The following is a 21,016-nucleotide window of genomic DNA, read 5'->3' as shown; positions in this document are numbered from 1 at the left end:
ACATTACACAATTACTTAATTTTTTTAAAATCATAACCCAGGAAAGATTTCTCCATAGTTTTTATGGACTTTCCTTTACTTACTGAAATTTGTTAATAGAGCCACTAATTACTCTTATTTTGTTGGAAAGAAATCTTCTGGAAGAAAATAAGGCTCACCAGATTGTGGAGAAGAAAATAATTTATTTTCAATCTTGAAGAAGGGGTGCAGAGCCAGGTATGGCTGGTGCTACGAACAAAGAAAAATGACACAATTTATACCTTTAAGCCTAGCATGCAAGCTTTTCCTGTTTTTCTATAGATTGGATACTTCAGAAGTTACAGCTTATCTGAGATTTAACTTTTCCACGCAAAAGTTTGATTTAACTGCTTCTTTTATCACATTCTAACCATTTTAGTTTTTACTTGCTCCCCCTTTTGTTAAATAAGGAATAGAATTTAGTGCTGAAATGGCACCAACTTAGTTAGCTCCTTCTTGGGCATCTTTTTACTGCCCATAGGACTGGTTTAAATTGGTCTTTTCTACTGCTGTCTAACCCGGGAGTGGGAGACTGAGGCAGCAGGCCGCCAGGTTACATTAACATTTTTTTTATGTGAAAATTAATTTAATCTTTGTGGTTTTTTTTTTGCATTTTATGGCTGACAAAGGTTTAAACTGGGAAATTACCAGGCAAATTGATTCTTAATTCCTTAGCCTAGTAGATAGGTTTAATCTGCCACACCTAGTCTTGCCTTTAAAGCTTTTGCAAAGGAGGCCCTTTTTCAATTGTTTTTATAATTAGATTTCTATGACTTTTTCATCCTGCTTAGTTTAATTTGGGCTTTAAGAATATTTATAAATATAACTGCATATTTAATTTTTAACAATTTGAATAGACCTCTTTTAAGAATTTTTATTTGTTAATTTGATATTATCCTGATGTATGAAGACAGACATTGAGCATTTTTTTAAAATGGGCAGATACAAAGAGTTAGACACAAACACAACTTATTGATATTACTTATAATTTGCATTATTTTATATACTGTTTAGCTTAATTAGGGGTCTAGAAATACATATTACTTATATAACTGCAAATTTAACTTCAACAATTTGAGCAAATAGGCAGATATAAATAGTTTGAGACAAAAACATAACTTTAATTACTTTAAACTTCTAATCTTTACAAAACAAGTGTGACTGCAAACATTTCAAAGACTCTTGAAACTCTTCTTAATTTGCACTATGACTATGCAGTTTACCACAAGAATTTTCTTTCTTACTTAATGGACTGTAATAACTAAAATGTTCTCAATGCCTTAGCACCATTTTTTTTTTTAGAACTTTATATTTTACCTTGAAATTAGCAGAATTTTGGATAAGCAACAAGATTAATTTTATATATATTTACTGAGGCTATTTGAAGCCTCAGGGAGACAGACTGCTTTCTCTCATGAATTGTCACTCTTAGGAACACTGACCGTCAAGGCAGGAGACTTTTCTCCCTCCACCCCCCTTTTTGGTTTTGGAGATAATAAAACTCTAGTGGTCATTTAACCTTATTCTATCAGGCAGCAATTTATTTAGGTTACACTTGAATTCATGAGAGAAAGGGTTACTAATACCAGGAGAGGAGACAGTGATGTCTCAGCTCTTCTCAATTATGAAATAATCATAGGCAAAGGCAAAGGGTGAGGTTAGGCTTGAAGTAACTATAAACAAAGGAAAGGTTAGTTTAGAATTTACACTTAATAATTTCAAGCTAAATTCACCCAGCTATAATTTCAGTTATTACCTTTTCACTGTTTTATAACATAAATGCATTTATAAATGATTTTAACTTAGTTACAGTTTTTATTCATTTTTTAAAAACCTATTAATTTTATAACACCTTTAAATACCTTTTATTCAACTTATATTAAATGAACTTAATTATTACTTTAATTTTTCTTTTAAAGTAAAAGAATAAATCTCTTGCAGTTAGTTTGAAATAAAAAGCTACTTTTTAGGATCTGATTTCTAGAACATAAATGTTCTTTTAAAAGAGGTAAGACTCTTCTTTAAACACTGAGGAAATGATGAGGTTAAAGCACAAGAAGCTATTGATAAAAGATTTTCTTTGTATATTGATTTTATTCAATTTTAATTATAAAAATTTTCTTTCCACAAACCTTCTACACTTTTAGTATTCATTCAGGTTCTGTCCCACACTCTACTCTTTTTAATAATCAATTATTTTATCTTAGGACAAAATCATTTTCTGTTTCCTTAACAATAAAAACACACTCCATATATTTCACATACTAAGTTACTAGGCAAACTTCTTACAACATATAATTGCCATTAATACTAAACAAGTTTGTTAAAATAATGAACTTTTCTTCACTTTAAATACTTAGTAGCATGTAATACCAGAAACAGTTTTTTTGGAAGCAAGTTGGCAGGGGAGATTGGCTGCCGAATAAGTTTGTTATAAAATTGCCTTTTATTATTATTATTATCAATTCAGTTTTGTTAAATAATGACTTTTTGCAATTAGCTACTTAAATACTTTAATTTAAACAATGCTTTGTAAAACTTTTATAATTATTTATACCCTTAAGACAAATTTTATTTTCACAGAACACATTTTCTTACTTAAGGTTACTACAATACTTTCTAAGAACCTGAGCAGAATGCAAACGTATTTTGGCTTTGACACCCTAAGGAGGGAACTTCATTGCATTTATTTTGATTCTGCTTTTCACCCCCTTCACTTCCTCCCCTTCCAGGCAGTCGGGTGCACAACAAACAGGAGTGCGGCTTATGAATAGAAGGGTGGACTCACTGGAAAGGGGCAAGCCGCTCCCCGCTTTCCAGCTCTCAGTCAAAATGGGCAGACAGAACTTACTCAAATTTGGCAACTCTCCCAGGAACTCAGCCGCCCTGACTGGGACATTTCCAACAAACTTGGGTGCTTGGCGCGGACACAGATGGCCTCCAAGCCCCGGCAAAGGGCCAGACCAGAGACAAGACAGCAGAGCATGCACAAACATCTAGACTCCGCAAACATTCAGACTCTTCAGCTTTTGCCCCAGAATCATTTCACTCCCTTGCCAATGGCAAGGGAGGGCTCCAGCTCAGCTGTAATTCTACTTTACATAAGGACACAACTCTAACACTAGCATTGAGCTGACACAGACAAGCACAAAGGTCACTAATCTGACCCACAAGTTATATATTTATTTTCACCATGCCTGCCCTCACAGCCATCACAAACTTCAGAACACTTAACATTTGGTATAAAGCGAATTCATTCACAAATTAGCACCATAACAAAAGATTTCAGCTAGACTTTTCTACTGTTTAAACTTTACACCCAGACTAAGCTCTACCAGAAAAGCCGATCCATTTTCTTGTAACTAAGTTTTGTTTCCCTTAATCTAGACCAATTTCCAGGACATTAGGACTTGAACCTATAAATAGCCCTTCCTATTAAAATCGAGACTCCACTCCTTTAGTGGATATAAGACCAGTACCAGATTCTAACATGCAGTTAGACAAACTCAAAACACCAGGGCTTTTCCCCGGTTTTTCTCTTTTTCCCAAGCCTAGAGAGAATGGCTTCCCCCCAGCCTTCTGGGGCTACTAGGGTTCTCTCGGGAGGTGATCAGCCTCCCCTTCCTAGCAATTAAAGCTAGGGCTTTCCAGACTCTGCTCACCCGGGGAGTCTTACCTTCTTCCATGTTCGGAGTTCTTTTTCGTTCCCAGAATCTTTCTCTTCACACCTTCCATTGCCCTTGAGTTTTGTCAGGAAGATTCTGGTGGAGCCCACATCTTTTCTGGATTAAATTTAATCCAGGGGCGCCCAGATTTGGGGTCCACCCGAGTCCTCCCAGCTTCCTTGGGGATTTGGAAGGGGCAGCAAAATGCTACCGTCTCTGGCCTTCGTCTGTTGTCCCACCAGAGTCACCAAAAATGTTGTAGAATTTGAGAGAAGTTCAATTATTTGAGTATAGAGAGGCCAGGACTCAGGAATGATTTTGAGAAGGAAAAATGGTTAATTGATGGCTGGCCAGACTCTGGAGCTTTCTGTTTGAATTCTGAGCCCAGAACAAGATTTTCAAACATCTTTTATACAGAGAGGAAAGGCCTAATGGTCCCTTTGTTTCAGTTCTCAATAGGCTTCAATTAGCATATATATCTTCCACATCTTAGGTAAGCTTTTAGCATGGACTCCAGATATTCCAGATAAGCTTTTAGCATATTTGGTTTTTGCATTTCCCCTAAATACTTAAAGTTTATAGCCCTTGCATTGTTAAACTGTTTCCTGGGACTGGAGCCTGTTGTCATTGTCCCTAAGGGCAGGACTGCAGCCTCTTACCATTCCACACCCACAAGTCAAACAGCTTACGTTATCTCTGAAGAGACAAAGAGCCTTCCACCCATAGCCCACATCAATGTAAGTCCTAGAGAACTTCCCAAAATGCCAGGCCTCCTGCCAGAAGGGTCCAGTGTTCCCAGGAGGGGAAGAGCTATCTGATTGAAACCACTGTATGGGACCACTCCATCCTGAGCAAGGCATACAAGCTCTGCCTATCAACAGGACACGGACAAGTCTGTAACCCTGCTCTTCCCCAGCAGCCCGCCAACCCTTCATTTTCAGCTCCTCTTGCAACCTGAACCTCTTAGGCAAGCTTGTGGGGACCGCAGAGTGAGAAGGTGGCTCTAACCTGAAACGTAGACCCTGGCCCAGAAAATGTACCTATTCCCGAATTGGGAACCCTTATCTCTACTTAACTGCATGTTACTACTACACTGCTTTTCCAATAAAGTAAAAAAAGAACACCAAAAAAGGAAAGAATATATTTGGAAACCCTATTTCTGCTAGTAGTGTAATGTACAGAACATAAAGAGAATTACTGTAACTCCACCAATGCACAAAGAGCCTCAGCAATAAATGGGAAAAGGGCTTGAATAGACATATCTGCCAAGAATACATACAAATGACTGAAAAGCACATAAACAGATGCTCAACATCATTACCACTAGGAAATACAAATAAGATACCAAAGATAAAAATGAGGCGCTACTTACTACATACACACTTGAAAGATGTTGTTATGGAAAAAAATGGTTGAGAAGATGTGGAAAAATGGACCCCTTAGAAAATATGGGTGGGAAATTAAAATGCTGCAGCCAGAAAGTTAAACACAGAATTACCATGGGAGCTGGCAATTCCACTCTGAGGAAAACACACCAGAGGACTGAAAGCAGGGACTCAACCAGATAGACCTATGCCAATATTCATGACAGCATCATTCAGAAGAGAAGCTGTGAAAGGAGGGAGTTGGGAGTTATTGTTAAAGGGGCATGAGGTCTGGGTGGGATGATGGAAAGAGTCCGAATAGAGCGGTCAAAGTGACCCAATATTATCATTGAACTCAATCAATGTCACCACGTGTCCCACTTACAATGATTAAAATGATTTTTATGCTAGGAATATTTTTCTACAATTAAAGGAAAAAATCAAGTATGGTAATGACCACATTTATAGAGTGAAAGATACAAGCCATATGATCCCCTTGATTGACTCAGAAAACGCTTTTGAAAAATTCCCACACCCGTTCATATTAAGGAATCATTCAGAAAGGTAAGAGGAGATGGCAACTTCCTCCATATGATAAAGGATATTGATGAAAAACCAGCTGCTAAGATGAAAATACCTGCTCAAGAAGGAAAGATCATTCCCTAAGATCACAAAAACAGACTCATCAGAATTAAAAACTTTTCTGCATGAAAGTCCATTATCAAGAAAGGAAAAGGAAAATGTCCTGAAGTAGGGACAAAACACTTGAACATCATGTGTGTGATGGGAGTTTAATATGCCAAGCCTACAGGCTACTGAAAGTCAAGAATAAAAGGAGAAATACTGCACTTAAAATATGGGCACATGCCTGGACCTTTTCCAAATAAGATATACTAATGAGAAATAAGCACACGAGAAGGTGCTAAACATCCTGAGACATTAGGGTAATACAAATAACAAAGGAAGTGCTACCACGTCTTTAAAAATGTTGGATAACTACTAAAGTAGATGTTGCATAATCAAAACCCTCACACATTGCAGAGAGAAAGTTCAATGGGTGAAGACACTTTGCATTCCAGTTTGGTGATGCCTCAGTTAAGCATAGAATTTCCATATGACTTAGCAGTTGCACACCTACATTCCTACTAAACGGTCAAAATAGGTGTTCAAACAAAACGTTATCCAGGAATGATTTCAGTGTCTTTATTTGCAATAGCCAAATGTGGAAGCAACTACAGTGTCCACCAATGAATGCATAAACTAAATGGTACATAAAAGCAACACAGAACTGTACAGCTATGAAAAGGAATACTGTCCTGCAAAGAGCTGAAATATGGATAAACCATGAAAACACTGTGCTAACTGCAGTCAGCGCAAGGAAAAGCACCACAGAACTGCACTGAAATCAGCTGGGTAAATAATGAACTGCACAGAGACAAAATATCGATGACCACATGGACTCAAGGCAGGCATCAAGAGTAAAGGATTTCAGTTTTGCATGATGGAAAATGTCTGGTAATAGTGGAAGGGGAAAATAGCACAGCATTGTTACTGTTAACAAGATGACAGAGTTGTGTGCTGGACTAGTCAGCCAAAGGGGTGCTGAGGCACAATTCCACAAGCCTGCTAGTCTCCACCAAAGCTATTTCTTTCCGGTAGGAGCTTACAGATACCAGGCCACAATGCCTAAGTTACTTCCCTCGACAAAGTCTATTTGCACGTCTTGGAGCAAGATGACTGGCAACATCAGCCACGGTGCAGGATTCCTGGCTTCCTCTCTTCCCAAGTCTTGCTTCTTTCTGGGCTAAGCTCCTCTGTTCCACAAGGGCAGCTGTAGACTGTGAGGCTCTCTAGACTTTGCCTCTCTCCACAAAGTCACCTGGAGACAATCAGGTGAAGGGCTCTGTCTCTCAGTCACCCCAGGTATTCTGCCATGTCTAAGGAGCTGTTTCTATTCCTCTGTGTTCCTGCCCTGCCTCAAGTCCTGTCTTCCTGAGGCTTGCTTCTCTTTCCTCTCTGAGTTTACTTCCCTGGATTTCAGCTAAGGTTTCAGCATCAAACTCCAACTTCAAGAATCCTCAACTGTTTCCTTCACCATGCCTTTTCTCTGCCAGTCACCACTGCCCATGTGTTGGAGACTCAATGTCCTACCTAGTGAAGTGGCCCAATCCAAGCCCTCCTCATAGCTTAGTCTTTCCCAGGTACAGATCAGATGACAAACACACACCAATAACAACTTTTGGAATTCATAACCATAGCAAACTGCTACGTATACTGAAAATTGTTTCAAATGGAGGGAAATGAAGGCAAAGGATTATAAGGGCCTTGGTCCTGTTGAGAACAGACTGCTCAGTTGAGGTTATCAAAGAAGAGCTCGGTGTTTCCTGCCAAGGTCAAGCTGGTGGAAAATCACCCTCGATGCATAGATCATACAGAATGTATTACAAAAGATTACTGCAAGACAGGGAAGAATATGTTCAAAGATACAGATAAAACACTAACTTGGGATAACCTGAAGTGGAATCTGCTCACATGGCACACGACTGATGGTGGAAAAGTATGTGACAGGCAGCAACAGGAGAGTCACGCAATGCAGGTGGCTGTGGGAAATGTAAGTCATTTAACACCTACAGCTTTTTTATTCTATCATTCACCAGCCGGTATTTGAGGGAACTCTTTAAGCCTCTCATGTATTAAAGAAGGTCAGGGTCCCAGGCACCTTCCTCTGCTCTGAGGCCCACAGCCAGCATTAGGCGATGCACATTTGCAAGCAATTTGCAGATAAAGAACACCGACTGGGGTGGCAGACTTGGCACAGTGGTTAGGGCATCCATCTACGACATGGGAGGTCCGCGGTTCAAATCCCAGGCCTCCTTGACCCATGTGGAGCTGGCCCATGGGCAGTGCTAATGCATGCACAAAGAGTGCCGTGCCATGAAGGGGTGTCCCCCGCATACGGGGGCCACACGCGCAAGGAGTGCGCCCCATAAGGAGAGCTGCCCAGCATGAAAGAAAGTGCAGCCTGCCCAGGAATGGTGCCGCACACACCGAGAGCTGATACAGCAAGATGATGCAACCAAAAGAAACACAGATTCCCATGCTGCTGACAACAACAGAAGTGGACAAAGAAGATGCAGCAAATAGACACAGAGAACAGACAACCAGGCTGGGGGGGGCTAAAGGGAGAGAAATAAATAAATAAATAAATCTTTAAAAAAAATAAAAAGAACACTGACTCCGAAGCTGGCTTAAGCAAAATGCGGGTATCTATTCCTCTCATGATAAGACCTGTCATACAAAGGATTATACTCAGCTATTGTTTTTAGATTTGAGTTTCTGTCAATAAAAAGTTGTGGTTCATGTTTTAATTTTATGTAGTATATGCTGGCAAAATAATATTTTTTGAAAATGCAGAAATTTGAATACTCGGCACCATATACGACCTATTCAAATGATGGGATAACCTAAAGAGAGCTGAGGCTTGAACCCAGTTTGATGCAGCAGGATTCTGAGTATATTAGAAGGTAGGAAAGTAGCCAGAGAGAAAGCACAGAGGTGGTCAATGTGAGGTGTCAGGGATGGAGCTCTGACTGACAAAGCAGGGAGGCTGGAGGGACCCACCTTGCATTAAGTATGCATGCTCAGGTGGCCATTGCCAGTGAAACAAGGGGAGCTCTGTCTCTCCCCATCACCAAGTCCCTCAGCCTTGGTGGGTGACTGCCAGGGTGGTGCTGCAGCCCTACCTTCCCAACATCCACATTGTTCACTTGTCACCACTGCCCACCTGCCTCCAAGTCCCATGTTCCTGGAACCTGCCTCCTCAGGGCATCACACCTCCAACTCTCTCCCTCAGACTGGCTGGAGCCCCCTGGGACTAAGAATACAATAGGACAAGGAGAAGTATGGAGGACCCACCCCATGAGGCAGGAGGCCTCGGGACACACCTTGGGCTGACCTCACATCAGAGCAGATACTGGAGCAGCCATTGGGGCAGCTCTGTCCCAATCAGCCCTTTAGCACTCAGGGGCAATAGGGCAGCATGATAGTGGCTTCCCATAATTCCCTGTGGCCAGAAGACCCACCAGCACCTGCAGGCACTGGGCACTAAACCTCTCTCATGTTGGCACAGCAGTCTTCCCTGTCCCCCAGACCACCAATAGACACCATGGTTATGAACTCCCATTAGGTCAGTGGCAGAATGGCTTGTGCTCCTCACTGCTCACACTTTCTGCTCCAAGCCTCAGGCCTTCCAATGGGCCCCATCCACACCCATTCATGCTTTGACTACTTCACCCTGGCTATCCTTCCCAATGGCCCTAGAACAAGGTAGGCCTGGGCAGATGGATGGGGAGTTGTGGGAAGAGGTTGAAAGAGAGTCATTGCCTCTGAAGTGGTAGATGCAGCCCAGGAGGGCCTTGCCAAAATTGTGTAGGACCACCTTCCCTCAATTTACCCATCCAGGTGTGTGCTGGTGAGGAGGAATCTCCTCCAGTCCTGGATATCCAGGGCAGCATGGCCTTCTCACCAGTTTCTACAGGGTCTACTTGAAGCCCAGAGACCTGAAAAAGGTGCACTGAGCACTGTCACCATGCAGAGTTTACGTGCACCTGGCCCAATCCTCATTCACAGAAGTTTCATTGCGCTCCACAGAGCTGAAGTGAGCCATTTCATGTACTCTAGAAGGGCACTGAGACCACAACTTTCTGTCAGGAACAGCTAACAATCAGGATACATTCCCAGCTAATCCTCCCCACCTGCCAAGGGTTGGTCACAGTTCCTGAGAGCACACTGAAAATCTACTGCAGGCTAATCTCAGAAAAGGCCTCCACCTGCATTGCCTACTCCCTGTGTCTTGTCCAGGTGACTGGATCAGGACTTGAACAGCTTTCAAAAATTAATCCACCTAGCGATCCCAGGAAGTCCCCATAAGCAAACCTGGATGACTTGCCCTGGGCACCCGGTGTGTTGGCATGAGAATGACACACTGAGAGGATTTGAAAATTTTCCAAGGTGTTCATAAAACCAAGGAGCAACAACCAGTATCCGTACAAGATCTGTGGTCCATCTCAGGGAAGAAAAAGCCAGACTCAAGCATTTTCCATCAGTCAATGTGAACATTAAAAATGTTCGGTGGCATCATATGCCCTCAGGTGAGTGCCACACAAAAGGGGTTTGGGTTGCACTCCAATAGGAAATTCCATCTAACTGGAAGGTCATGACTTTAGAATTGTGACAGAATTTTCCTGGAACCTCATCTGCAGATTGCCAGTTGAATTGATATAAGTCATAGAGAACTTCCCAAAAGGCCAGACCTTCCATCAAAAGGGTCCAGTGGTTGAGTTGGCCATTTTAGGTGGTCCCCAGCGGCGCCATTAAAGCGAGGAGGCGGCAAGAGGGGCCGCCACTGCTTCTTTTTCTTTTTAAGTGCAGCCAAAAAGAGCAGGAGTGCATGCCACGGGAGAGTGGGAGGCAAGGGGATGGGTCAGGGAGAGGCGCAGGAGCTTTCACAGCCACGCGTGCTCCCTCTCTGTCTTGTGTGTCTCCCGAGGTAGAGCCGGGCGCGCGGCAGCAGCCGGGATTACTTTGCTGCTAGTTTCAGTTCAGGGCAGTGGCCGGTGTAGTCTCGGCGGCGGGGGTGGAGGCAGTAGCAGGATGTCGAAGGAACAGTTCGGTGGGGACGGGGCGGTGGCGGTGGTAATGGCGGCAGTAGGCGCCTGGGCGGGTGAGCAGGAGGGAACCATGGTGGCAGTGGAGCAGGGGGCAGCGGCGGCGGCAGGTAGCAAAGCTGGGACTGGGGGTGGAGCTGCGGCCAGAGGCACAAAAGGGGGCAGTGCTGAGTCAGAGGGGGCAAAGATGGATGCCAGTAAGAACGAGGAGGATGAAGGGAAAATGTTTACAGGAGGTCTTAGCTGGGACACTACAAAGAAAGATCTGAAGGACTACTTCTCCAAATTTGGTGAAGTTGTAGACTGTACTCTGAAGTTAGATCCTATCACAGGGTGATCAGGGGGTTTTGGCTTTGTGCTATTTTAAGAGTCAGAAAGAACATAAATTGAATGGGAAGGTGATTGATCCTAAAGGGGCCAAAGCCATGAAAACAAAGGAGCCTGTTAGAAAAAATTTTGTTGGTGGCCTTTCTCCAGATACACCTGAAAAGAAAATAAGGGAGTACTTTGGTGGTTTTGGTAAGGTGGAAATCATAGAGCTCCCCATGGACAACAAGACCAATAAGAGGTGTGGATTCTGCTTTATTACCTTTAAAGAAGAGGAACCAGTGAAGAAGATAATGGAAAAGAAATACCATAATGTTGGTCTTAGTAAATGTGAAACAAAAGTAGCCGTGTCAAAGGAACAGTATCAGCAACAGCAACAGTGGGAATCTAGAGGGAGGATTTGCAGGAAGAGCTCGTGGAAGAGGTAGTGATCAGGAGAGTGGTTATGGGAAAGTATCCAGGTGAGGCGGTGATCAAAATAGCTACAAACCATACTAAATTATTCCATTTGCAACTTATCCCCAACAGGTGGTGAAGCAGTATTTTCCAATTTGAAGATTCATTTGAGGGTGGCTCCTGCCACCTTGCTAATAGCAGTTCAAACTAAATTTTTTCTACCAAGTCCCCGAATGGAAGTATGACCTTGGGTCCCTCTGAAGTTTAATTCTGAGTTCTCATTAAAAGAAATTTGCTTTCATTGATTTATCTCTTAATTGCTATGCTTCAGAATCAATTTATTTTATGCCCCTTCCCCAATATTGTAGAGCAAGTCTTGTGTTAAAAGCCCAGTGTGACAGTGTCATGATGTAGTAGTGTCTTACTGGTTTTTTAATAAATCCTTTTGTATAAAAAACAAACAAAGAAACAAACAAAAAAACACAAAAGGGTCCAGTGTTCCCAGGATGGGAAGAGCTCTCTGATGAAAAGCACTGTGTGCGAGCACACCCTCCTGAGCAAGGCATCCAAGCTCTCCCCAGGAACAGGACAGGGGCAAGTCTGCAACCATGCTCTTCCCCAACAGCCCAACCACATATTCATTTTCTGCTCCCCTTGCACCCTTGACCCTCTTAAGCAAGCTCATGGAGACCACAGAGCAAGAAGGTGGCTCTAACCTTAAATGTAAGCCCACTTACTGTATGAGTCTCCAGAAGTCAGAAAGAGGACCTAATCCCAAAATTTGAACCCTGATCTCTACTTAACTACTTTACTACTATACTACTTTTCCAAAAACTAAAAAAGTAAACCTAAAAAGGGAAAGAAAATATTTGGAAACTCTGTTTCCGCTAATAGCATAACATACAAAACATAAAGAGAATTACTATAACTCAACAAAAGGACAAACAGCCCCATTAAAAAATGGGAAAATGGCTTGAATAGACATATCTGCCAAGAATATATACAAATGCCCAAAAAGCATGCAAACAGATGCTCAACATCATTAGCCATTAGAGAAATGCACATAAGATACCAAAAATAAAAATGAGGTGCTACTACACACATGCTTTAATGCTGGTTTTAGGGGGAAAAAAAATGGTTTTGAGGATGTGGAAAAATGGAGCCCTTGTAAATTATGGGTTCAAAATAAAATGAAAGTCACACAACCCACTTAAAAAATGGTCAAGAAATTTGAACTGACACTTTCTCAAAGAAGCAATTCAAATGGCCAAAAAGCACATGAAAAGATGCTCAAAATCACTAGCTATTAGGGAAATGTAAATCAAAATGTCTAGGAGATACCATGTTACTCCCATCAGACTGGCAGCTATCAAAAAATAGAAGACTCACGTGTTTGAGGGGATGAGGAGGAATGGGAACACTCATCCAGTGCTATTGGGAATGCAGTAGAATCCAGCCATTCTGGAGCACAGTTTGGCAGTTTCTCAAAAAAACTACCTGTAGATTTGCCACATGACCCAGCCATCACTCTACCGGGTATATATGCAGAAGAACTGAAAACAAGGACACAAACCTATGCACACCAATGTTCATAGTGCCATGTTTCATTATTGCTAAAATTTGGATTCAACCCAAAACCCATTGACAGAGGAATGGATAAACAAAATGTTGTCTATACATACAATGAAATACTACTCAGCTATAAGAAGAAATACAGTACAAATGGGAAAACATGGATGAATCTTGAGGACCTTATCTACAGTGAAGCAAGCCATGCATTGAAGTACAAATACTACATGACCTTTCTGATATGAAATAATCAAACCAAGCTGTCTCAGAGAGCTAGAAACTGGATGATAGGCTTACAGGAAATTGTGGGGAGAGGAAGGTTGTGCACTGATGTCTACATGAGTGAAATCTATGATAAAGTGTAGGTTAAGCAGTTGTACAGGGAAGGGATAAGATGGGGGCATAGGGATAATATTGGGTGGGTCTTTGCAGGTCTGAGGGGGTCTAGGGTGGGAGGATGGGTCAGATGGCCTAAGGAATCAGGGGGATGGCTGGGGAAACAATTGAACATGGGAGATAGTTGGGTATGTGTGGGTAGAGCTGCTGAGACCTTCAGTGTCCCTGTGCTGCGCACTGCCGGATGAGAAAACTCTCCGGCTTACATGCTTTAGGGCACACCCTAAAGATGGCCCACCGGCAGAGAGCAGAAGCGATCAAGCGCCACCCTTCTGCCTCCGTCTGTTGGCATACAGTCCAATTTAAAAATTACAGAAAGAGCAACACTGCGCTAGCGCCAATAGCTAACATCCCGACACTTATTCTATATAAGCCGCTGATGCTGCGCAATAAAATAGATTCGTGTCTTGAACCCGTCTCCAGAGTGTGTTTATCTCCGTCGCCCTCACCCCAGCGGGTAACCAAGTTCAACAAATGGCACCCGGAACAGGGACCCGCTGCATCAAAGCCGTGTGTCCAAATTGGGTGAGTGACCCTCGCCATGAGTAATCTGCCTTCCTCCGCATGCCCCCCCCCCCCCCCCCCCCCAAAGCTAGGGCTCTCCATGCTCTCCTGGCGAGCAGGCACATAAAAATATCAGAAAAAGAACTTAACCAGTACTGGGATATAATAGTCCGCTTTAATCTCTGGCTCTCCACCGTGTCTCTATGGAACCCTCAGACCTGGGCTAAATTGTTAAAGCGCACACGCACTGCAAAAGTTCATGAAAACAAAACATTCCCTCTCGGCCTTATCCCTGCACTCCTAACTATTCATGCTTGCCTTGCAGGGGCTCCAGTAAACGAACCAGCCCCTATCCCTGATATAATGTCTGCAAACTGCTTCCCGGCAGCGCCCCCCTCCCCTCCCTGGGGTTGCAGGCGGGGCAGCCAGCGGCAGCGGCCCGGCCGGGGACCCCCGGTGGGCCGGGGTCCGGGGAGCAGAGTGCCGCGGGCCAAATGGGGGCCCGAAAACCCGGGAGGCCAGCGGCGGCAGCAACTATGGATGCGCGCCCAGCCCTTCCGGTAAACCGCCCCGATTGCGGCGGGCGTCTCACCCGTTCCAAGAGAGCTCGGCGGGCGCCGGCTCGGCCGCGCGCGCTCGGGAGTCGGTTCGGAGGGGGCATGCGCGCGGGAGCGCGGGGAAACCCTCCCTCCCCCGCCCCCTGCTTCGCCCCTCCCTCCGTTCCCCTCCGGGGTAGCCGCGCAGGCCCCCTGCCAAGTCCGCCCCGGGACCGCGGTTCCGCACAGCACCTCGCCTCAGAGGACACTTAGCAGCCAACTTAAAACTAGTACAAACCAAAAAAAAAAAAAAATCCAACGGTTTGATTAAAACAAAGCATCACAAAAGCCCGCAGCAAGTGTTAACGCAGTGTAACTTCTGCCCAATGCTCTAAATATAAAAGTGAAAAAAATCCTTGTCCAACAACAGCTAAACCTTAGCCTCTTAAAGCCCACTACTAGCCCCCATAGTACCCCTGTACAAAAAAAAAAAAAAACACACAAGGAACAAATGGCGCTTTCTTAATGACTTACAAGCCATCAACTCTCATATAGAAAAAATAAGCTTACCACAACCGAGTCTCCCTCATCCCTCAGCTATACACAAAAATAATTATATTTTTATAATAAACATAAAAAAGATTTGTTTCTTTTCCATCCCATTGCATAAACATGACTGCCCATATTTCACCTTCACAGTTCCGGCAATTAACCATGCTGTGCCAGCTGAACAATACCAATGAAAAGTCCTCCCTCAAGGCATAAAAAACAGTCCCACTATATGTCAAAATTTCATAAGCAATGCCACATTACCATTGCAAACTTACTGCCAAATCGTCCACTACATGAATAACATTCTCATAACACACCCTAATCAAAATCATCAAACTATTTTAAAGTATTACTCCATAATCTAAAACAGTTAAGACTGTAAATCACCCCCCAAAAAAGTGCAAACTAAATCGCTCTTCAGCTTTCTAAAATATTGTATCAATATAGGCATCGAGCCCTTGTCACCATCTCTAACAATATCACAAAACTGCACATTAAATGAACTACAAAAAATCTGCAGGGACATAAACTAAATCAAACCACATCTATCCCTATCATCACATAAATTAGCCCCCCTCTTTTCCCTTTTAAAGGGAGACCCCAATCCCCTGAGTCATCGTGTCCTCACTTCTGAAGCTGAAAACGTCATAATATATATCAATTCCCAAATGCAAAACACAAAACTAGCCAAACTTAATCCTCATAAGCCTCTCATTGCCATAGTATTAGCAACCCCAGAAACACCCACTAGAGTTCCGTGTCAAAACGAGCCCCTATATTAGGTTCACCTTTCCTTCAACAGTCTAAACAAAATCACACCCCAAGTAACAGCCATCTGCCTACTGAGAAAAAAGCTACGCGTCACACAGCAAAACTCATTTATGGCCAGAAGCCTAACAAACTAATGCTGCCCTTTTCTAGAAAGCATATTACCCATCTCCTCCAATCCAACCTCAAAACGCAAATGCTCATAGCTAAATTTCCTAAACAACTAATCATCTGCCTGCTCACAAACTTCTCTCCACCCTTGAGCAATTGCCATGCAGTTTCCATAAAAACACTTACCCATGGTCCAAGCCACTCCCAAATAAACCCTTGTCTTTACAAACACCAATAAATCATTCAGTATAGTACCCATAAAACAACAAAAACAAATGAATCAAATTATAATATGCCCCCATAATAGCTCAGTACAATTTAAAAAACTATATGCACTCTTCCTTGCACTATATCATTGTCAAAATATCCCTATAAATATCTTCTCTGACAGTGTTTATGCAGTACAAACCATTCATAGCCTTCCACATGCAGTCTTCCGCTCAAGAAAAACCCAACTAGATAACCTGTTAATCCAAACCAAAACTATCCTTAAAAAATAGAACACAACCATGGTACATACAGCACATTGAAGCACATACTGGTTTGTCTGGCCCTCTAGCATGAGAGAACCAACACGCAAACGAATCCATTCAATTAATCCTCACTACATCTACAATCAACCAAGCACGTACCCTACATGCCAAATTCCACATGTCTGCACATGCACTCAAGCAGCTTTTCCCCTCACTCTCTCATCAACAATGTAAACATCTAACTCGCACCTGCATGCATTGTAGTCCCCTGTTACCTCTAGAACCACTACAACCCCAAAGAATCAACCCAAGGGAGTTACGTCCTAACATATAGATGTCACCCACATCCCCTCTTTTGGAACTCTAAAATATGTCCATATAATTAATGACACATATTCTAAATTTATGTTTGCCACTGTCTCTCTAATAAGCATACCCGTCATGCTATTTCTGCCTTGTTACAAGCCATTCTACAAATAGGAATGTCATGGGCCTTAAAAGCATACAACAAGCCCTGTTATACCTCCCAATCCTTCCAATCCTTCTGTTCTAAATAGCGAGTCAAACACTCTACAAACATCCCACACAACCCACAAAGTCAAACCATTGTCAAATGCGTCCATGCCACCCTGAAACAACAAATATTAAAACAAAAGAGAAAGAACCCTAAAGACATACCCAAAAACATCATAACAAAAGCCCTGACTACACTAAATTACTTTTCATTCAATTCTGAAAGTCTCTCCCCCACCAACAAGCACTGGAGAGGCCGCTCTATACCCACACCGGTGCACTTAGTGCACTGGAAGAACCCCCTAACACAACAATGGAATGGGCCCCATCCCCTACTAACACAGGGGCGAGTGTTTGCTTATGCCTTTCCAGAAAATGCAGACCAGCCCATCTGGGTCCCCAGCAAATTGATACAGCCTGCCGTGCCCACTGAAAAACGAGACGGCCAATCCTCCGCTGCCGAAGATGACACCCCAAACAATCACTCAACTCGCAGGTGACATAAATAACCTGTTCCTGGAAGAAAGGCATGAAAGAGGCAGCCCTGTGAGACAACGCCATCAACGCAGTACTCCTGCCCATTCCACGCATTGCATCACATGGGAGACATCAAATCATTATGCACAGAAGCCCAACGTATGGCACTTGCCCCTGCAACACCAGAAACCCTCTTCCTCCTCATCTGCTAGATCCTCACAGCGAACTCTGCTCATGAACAGCACCTTCGGACTGCAGTACAACACCCACCCCTTCTTATGTCTGTGGACATGAATGCTCCACAGTTCCCGGCCGCATTTGCCACTGACTGTACCCTTGGCTTGCCATATCTCAATGAACCTATGATCACTGAACAGCTCTTTAAAACATGTAAAAAACATATATGCTTTAGCAACTTACTCATACCCATTTTAACCAGCGGTTCCCATCCATATGCGTTACCCTAATTCCTGTTATTAATGTTTTGCTTGCTCGGCAACAACTCAAAACACATCTACTTGGCCCCTGGAACCAACAATTCCTCAACCTCACCCAATTATTAACATCCCAAATCTTATCTATTAACAACACCCGAGCCTCTGGTATAGACACATCTTTATTAGCTGCAATGTTAGAATGCCTTCAGTCCCTCCTATCACTTCCCAACCTTCTGATATGGCTTATAATAGGAATCTTTATAGTCATTATATGTATTATCTATCAATATATCAACAAAAAACTTCATGCTTTATCCCAAAGAACAAAAGAACTAAAACTAGTACAATTGGCTTTAATAAATAACAGAGGGGGAAATGTGGGTAGAGCTGCTGAGACCTTCAGTCTCGCTGTGCTGCACACCGCCAGATGAGAAAACTCTCAGGCATACACGCTTTAGGGCACACCCTAAAGGTGGCACACTGGCAGAGAGTGGAAGCGATCGAGCGCCACCCTCCTGCCTCCATCTGTTGGCATACAGTCCAATTAAAAAATTACAGAAAGAGCAACACTGCGCTAGTGCCAATAGCTGACTAACACCCCACCATTTATTCTATATAAGCCGCTGATGCTGCGCAATAAAGTAGATTCGTGTCTTGAACCGGTCTCCGAAATGTGCTTATCTCCGTCGTCCTTACCCTAGTGGGTAACCGAGTTCTACAGGTATGTGGTTTAAACTGTAATGTTGAGAAAACTCTTTAGAAAATTTAATAAAGGATTACCTGGTTAAGGTCCTTAAGTTGGGGGCATCTGGTACAGGGGCAGGCTTCTAGGGAGTGTGTGAATGCTCATCTTCTCATAGTGTTATAGTGTGTTATATCATTGGGTGGAGACTCATACAATAAGTGGGAAGGTGTGCCCACATCCTGGGGAGGCCTGATGTTCTGAAATAGATGGAATTTGTGTCTCTCAAGAGAATTGGTGGCTCCCAATGGGGGAGGACAGTCTAGTATATCAAGCCCTCAGCATTGTTGTAAGTATCTGTGAGTCTGGTCCTTCAAACAGTGAATATTGGTTGTCACTGTGGGTCCTGAGGGGAGGGAGAGAGAGGACTAGACTAGATAGAAGCAGAGTAACTGGGGGTCAATGGAAGTGTTCCATAAGCCCATGCAATGATGGATATAAGACACGTTAAATTACACCAAAAATGTATAGAAGTCTATAGGCTAAAATGTAAACCATAATTTAAAACATAAGGTAACTAAAATTTTAGAAAATGTGGGAAGTGGATTTTGGCTCACCTGATAGAGCATCCATCTACCACATGGGATGTCCAGGGTTCAAATCCTGCACCTCCTGACCCATGTGGTGAGATGGCCCACATGCACCACTGATGCACACAAGGAGTGCCACGCCACACAGGGGTGTCCCTCATGTAGGGAAGCCCCATGCACAAGGAGTGCACCCCGTAAGAAGAGCTGTCCCTCATGAAAGAAAGTGCAGCCTGCCCATGAGTGGAAAGCAACATGGAGAGCTGATGCAACAAGACGATGCAAGAAAAAGAGACACAGATTCCCAGTGCCGGTGATAAGAATACAAGCAGACACAGAAGAACACACAGCAAGTGGACACAGAGCAGACAACTGGGGGAGAGGGGGAGAGAAATAAATGAAAATCTTGAAAAAATGAAAATAAAAAATAAAAGATTAGAAAAAAATTGTGCTGTCTAAAATATAAGCCATAAGTTAATCCAAAATGAAACCGTGTTTGATAGCTATGTTTCAATACCTTTACATCACCTGCAGCAACTATAACATGAACATGTAAAAAGATCATTGCTGGGGAAGGGTGGAAAGGGTTTGATGTTGGATATATGGGAGTCCCCTGTATTTTATATGTGACTTTAACATGATCTAAAACTTTTTTGAAGACAAAATTAAAAATTAGGGAAAAAAAGAGGATGTAGACACTGAGGAAGAAATGAAAGAAACTGCCTTGCCACTGTACATACATGGCAACACCTATTAGAGTGATGAAAGGCAAAATGTCAAAACAAAGTTTGATGATATTTTGCACTTTTTAATACCCCAATTTATTTTTACTCTATTTTAGTGTTTCTAAAATAGTATGCATTCTACTACTAATCTTTAAACCTATCACTACTACTTCATTTTCATATTAATTGAATTTGGCAATATATTAGGGTTCATTTTTGAAGAAGTTTTGGACCACAGAGGGGTCCAGCTATGGCAGAGGAGGAACTCTGGTGTGGGGTGTTATTGGTGGGGGACACAAGGTTGGGAGGGAGTTCTCCAGGGCATGTGTATAGGGTACATAAAATGTTTGGATATATTTTGGGTATAGTCATAGTAGTTACTGTTACAAATGACAACTGAGGGAGTGCTGAGTTCCATGTGTCCTTGCACATGGAGGAGCAACAACCTCCATGTGCAAGGACAAAGACCAGTGAAGAAGAATGCTCCAATGATGAGCCCTTGATACTGAAGACTATGCTAATGAACGTGTGCGCCTGAAATTTGAACCAGGCCCAGAGCAGCAGGGTGCCTAAGAGTTACCTCCTGAGAACCTCCATGTTGCTGAAATGTGACCACTGTCTAAGCCAAACTCAGCATGTAAACATATTACCTTCCCCCTCCCCTCCATGGGACATGACTCCCAGTGATGAGCATCCCTTGCACTGAAGGATTATTACCAGTCACTAACTGGTGATGCAACTAGAAAAAGACCTTGAATAAAAGGGGGAAATGGTAAAGACAAATGAGTTTAGATGGTAAAGAGTCTTCAATAAAAGTCAGAAGGTCATCAGAGGGGTTGTGCTTATGCATGCCTTAGCAGGATCCCAGAGATAGCCAAAGCAGATACAACCCCAGGTACTGGTTCTCCTGAGGGCTATGGAGACACACAGCTTCTATGGCTTAGGCCGTTGGCTCTGGAGTTCAGTGCCTTGTCAGTGGGCCCTACTTTGGAATTTGTGTTCCTGAGTGTGATGGAGTTGGACTTAGGTGAGACCTTTCTACACATGCCACTTCTGTCACTTTTACTGAACCTGTAGTTGGCCCTGGGGTTGTGTATACCCAGGAGACTTGAATCTCTGGACTTGCCATGTGCCAGCTAGGCCCCGAGCCTCAGCAGAGTTGCAATTCCTACTCTCCATTTTGTTGGACTTACACAGGTCAGCTAACAGGGAAATGAAAATTGTCAACCACCATACCAGGGAATCAAGAG

General features: G+C 43.1%; 1 pseudogene; it reads left to right on the top strand.

Moving 5' to 3' along the window:
- The first annotated feature begins 10,699 nt into the window (after positions 1-10,699).
- On the top strand, positions 10,700-11,741 carry LOC101437472 (heterogeneous nuclear ribonucleoprotein D0 pseudogene; annotated as a pseudogene).
- Positions 11,742-21,016: the final 9,275 nt, after the last annotated feature.

This window comes from Dasypus novemcinctus, chromosome 3 (genome assembly GCF_030445035.2).
Source record: "Dasypus novemcinctus isolate mDasNov1 chromosome 3, mDasNov1.1.hap2, whole genome shotgun sequence".
Classification (NCBI taxonomy): domain Eukaryota; kingdom Metazoa; phylum Chordata; class Mammalia; order Cingulata; family Dasypodidae; genus Dasypus; species Dasypus novemcinctus.
This window is presented reverse-complemented; position numbering and strand designations above follow the sequence as displayed.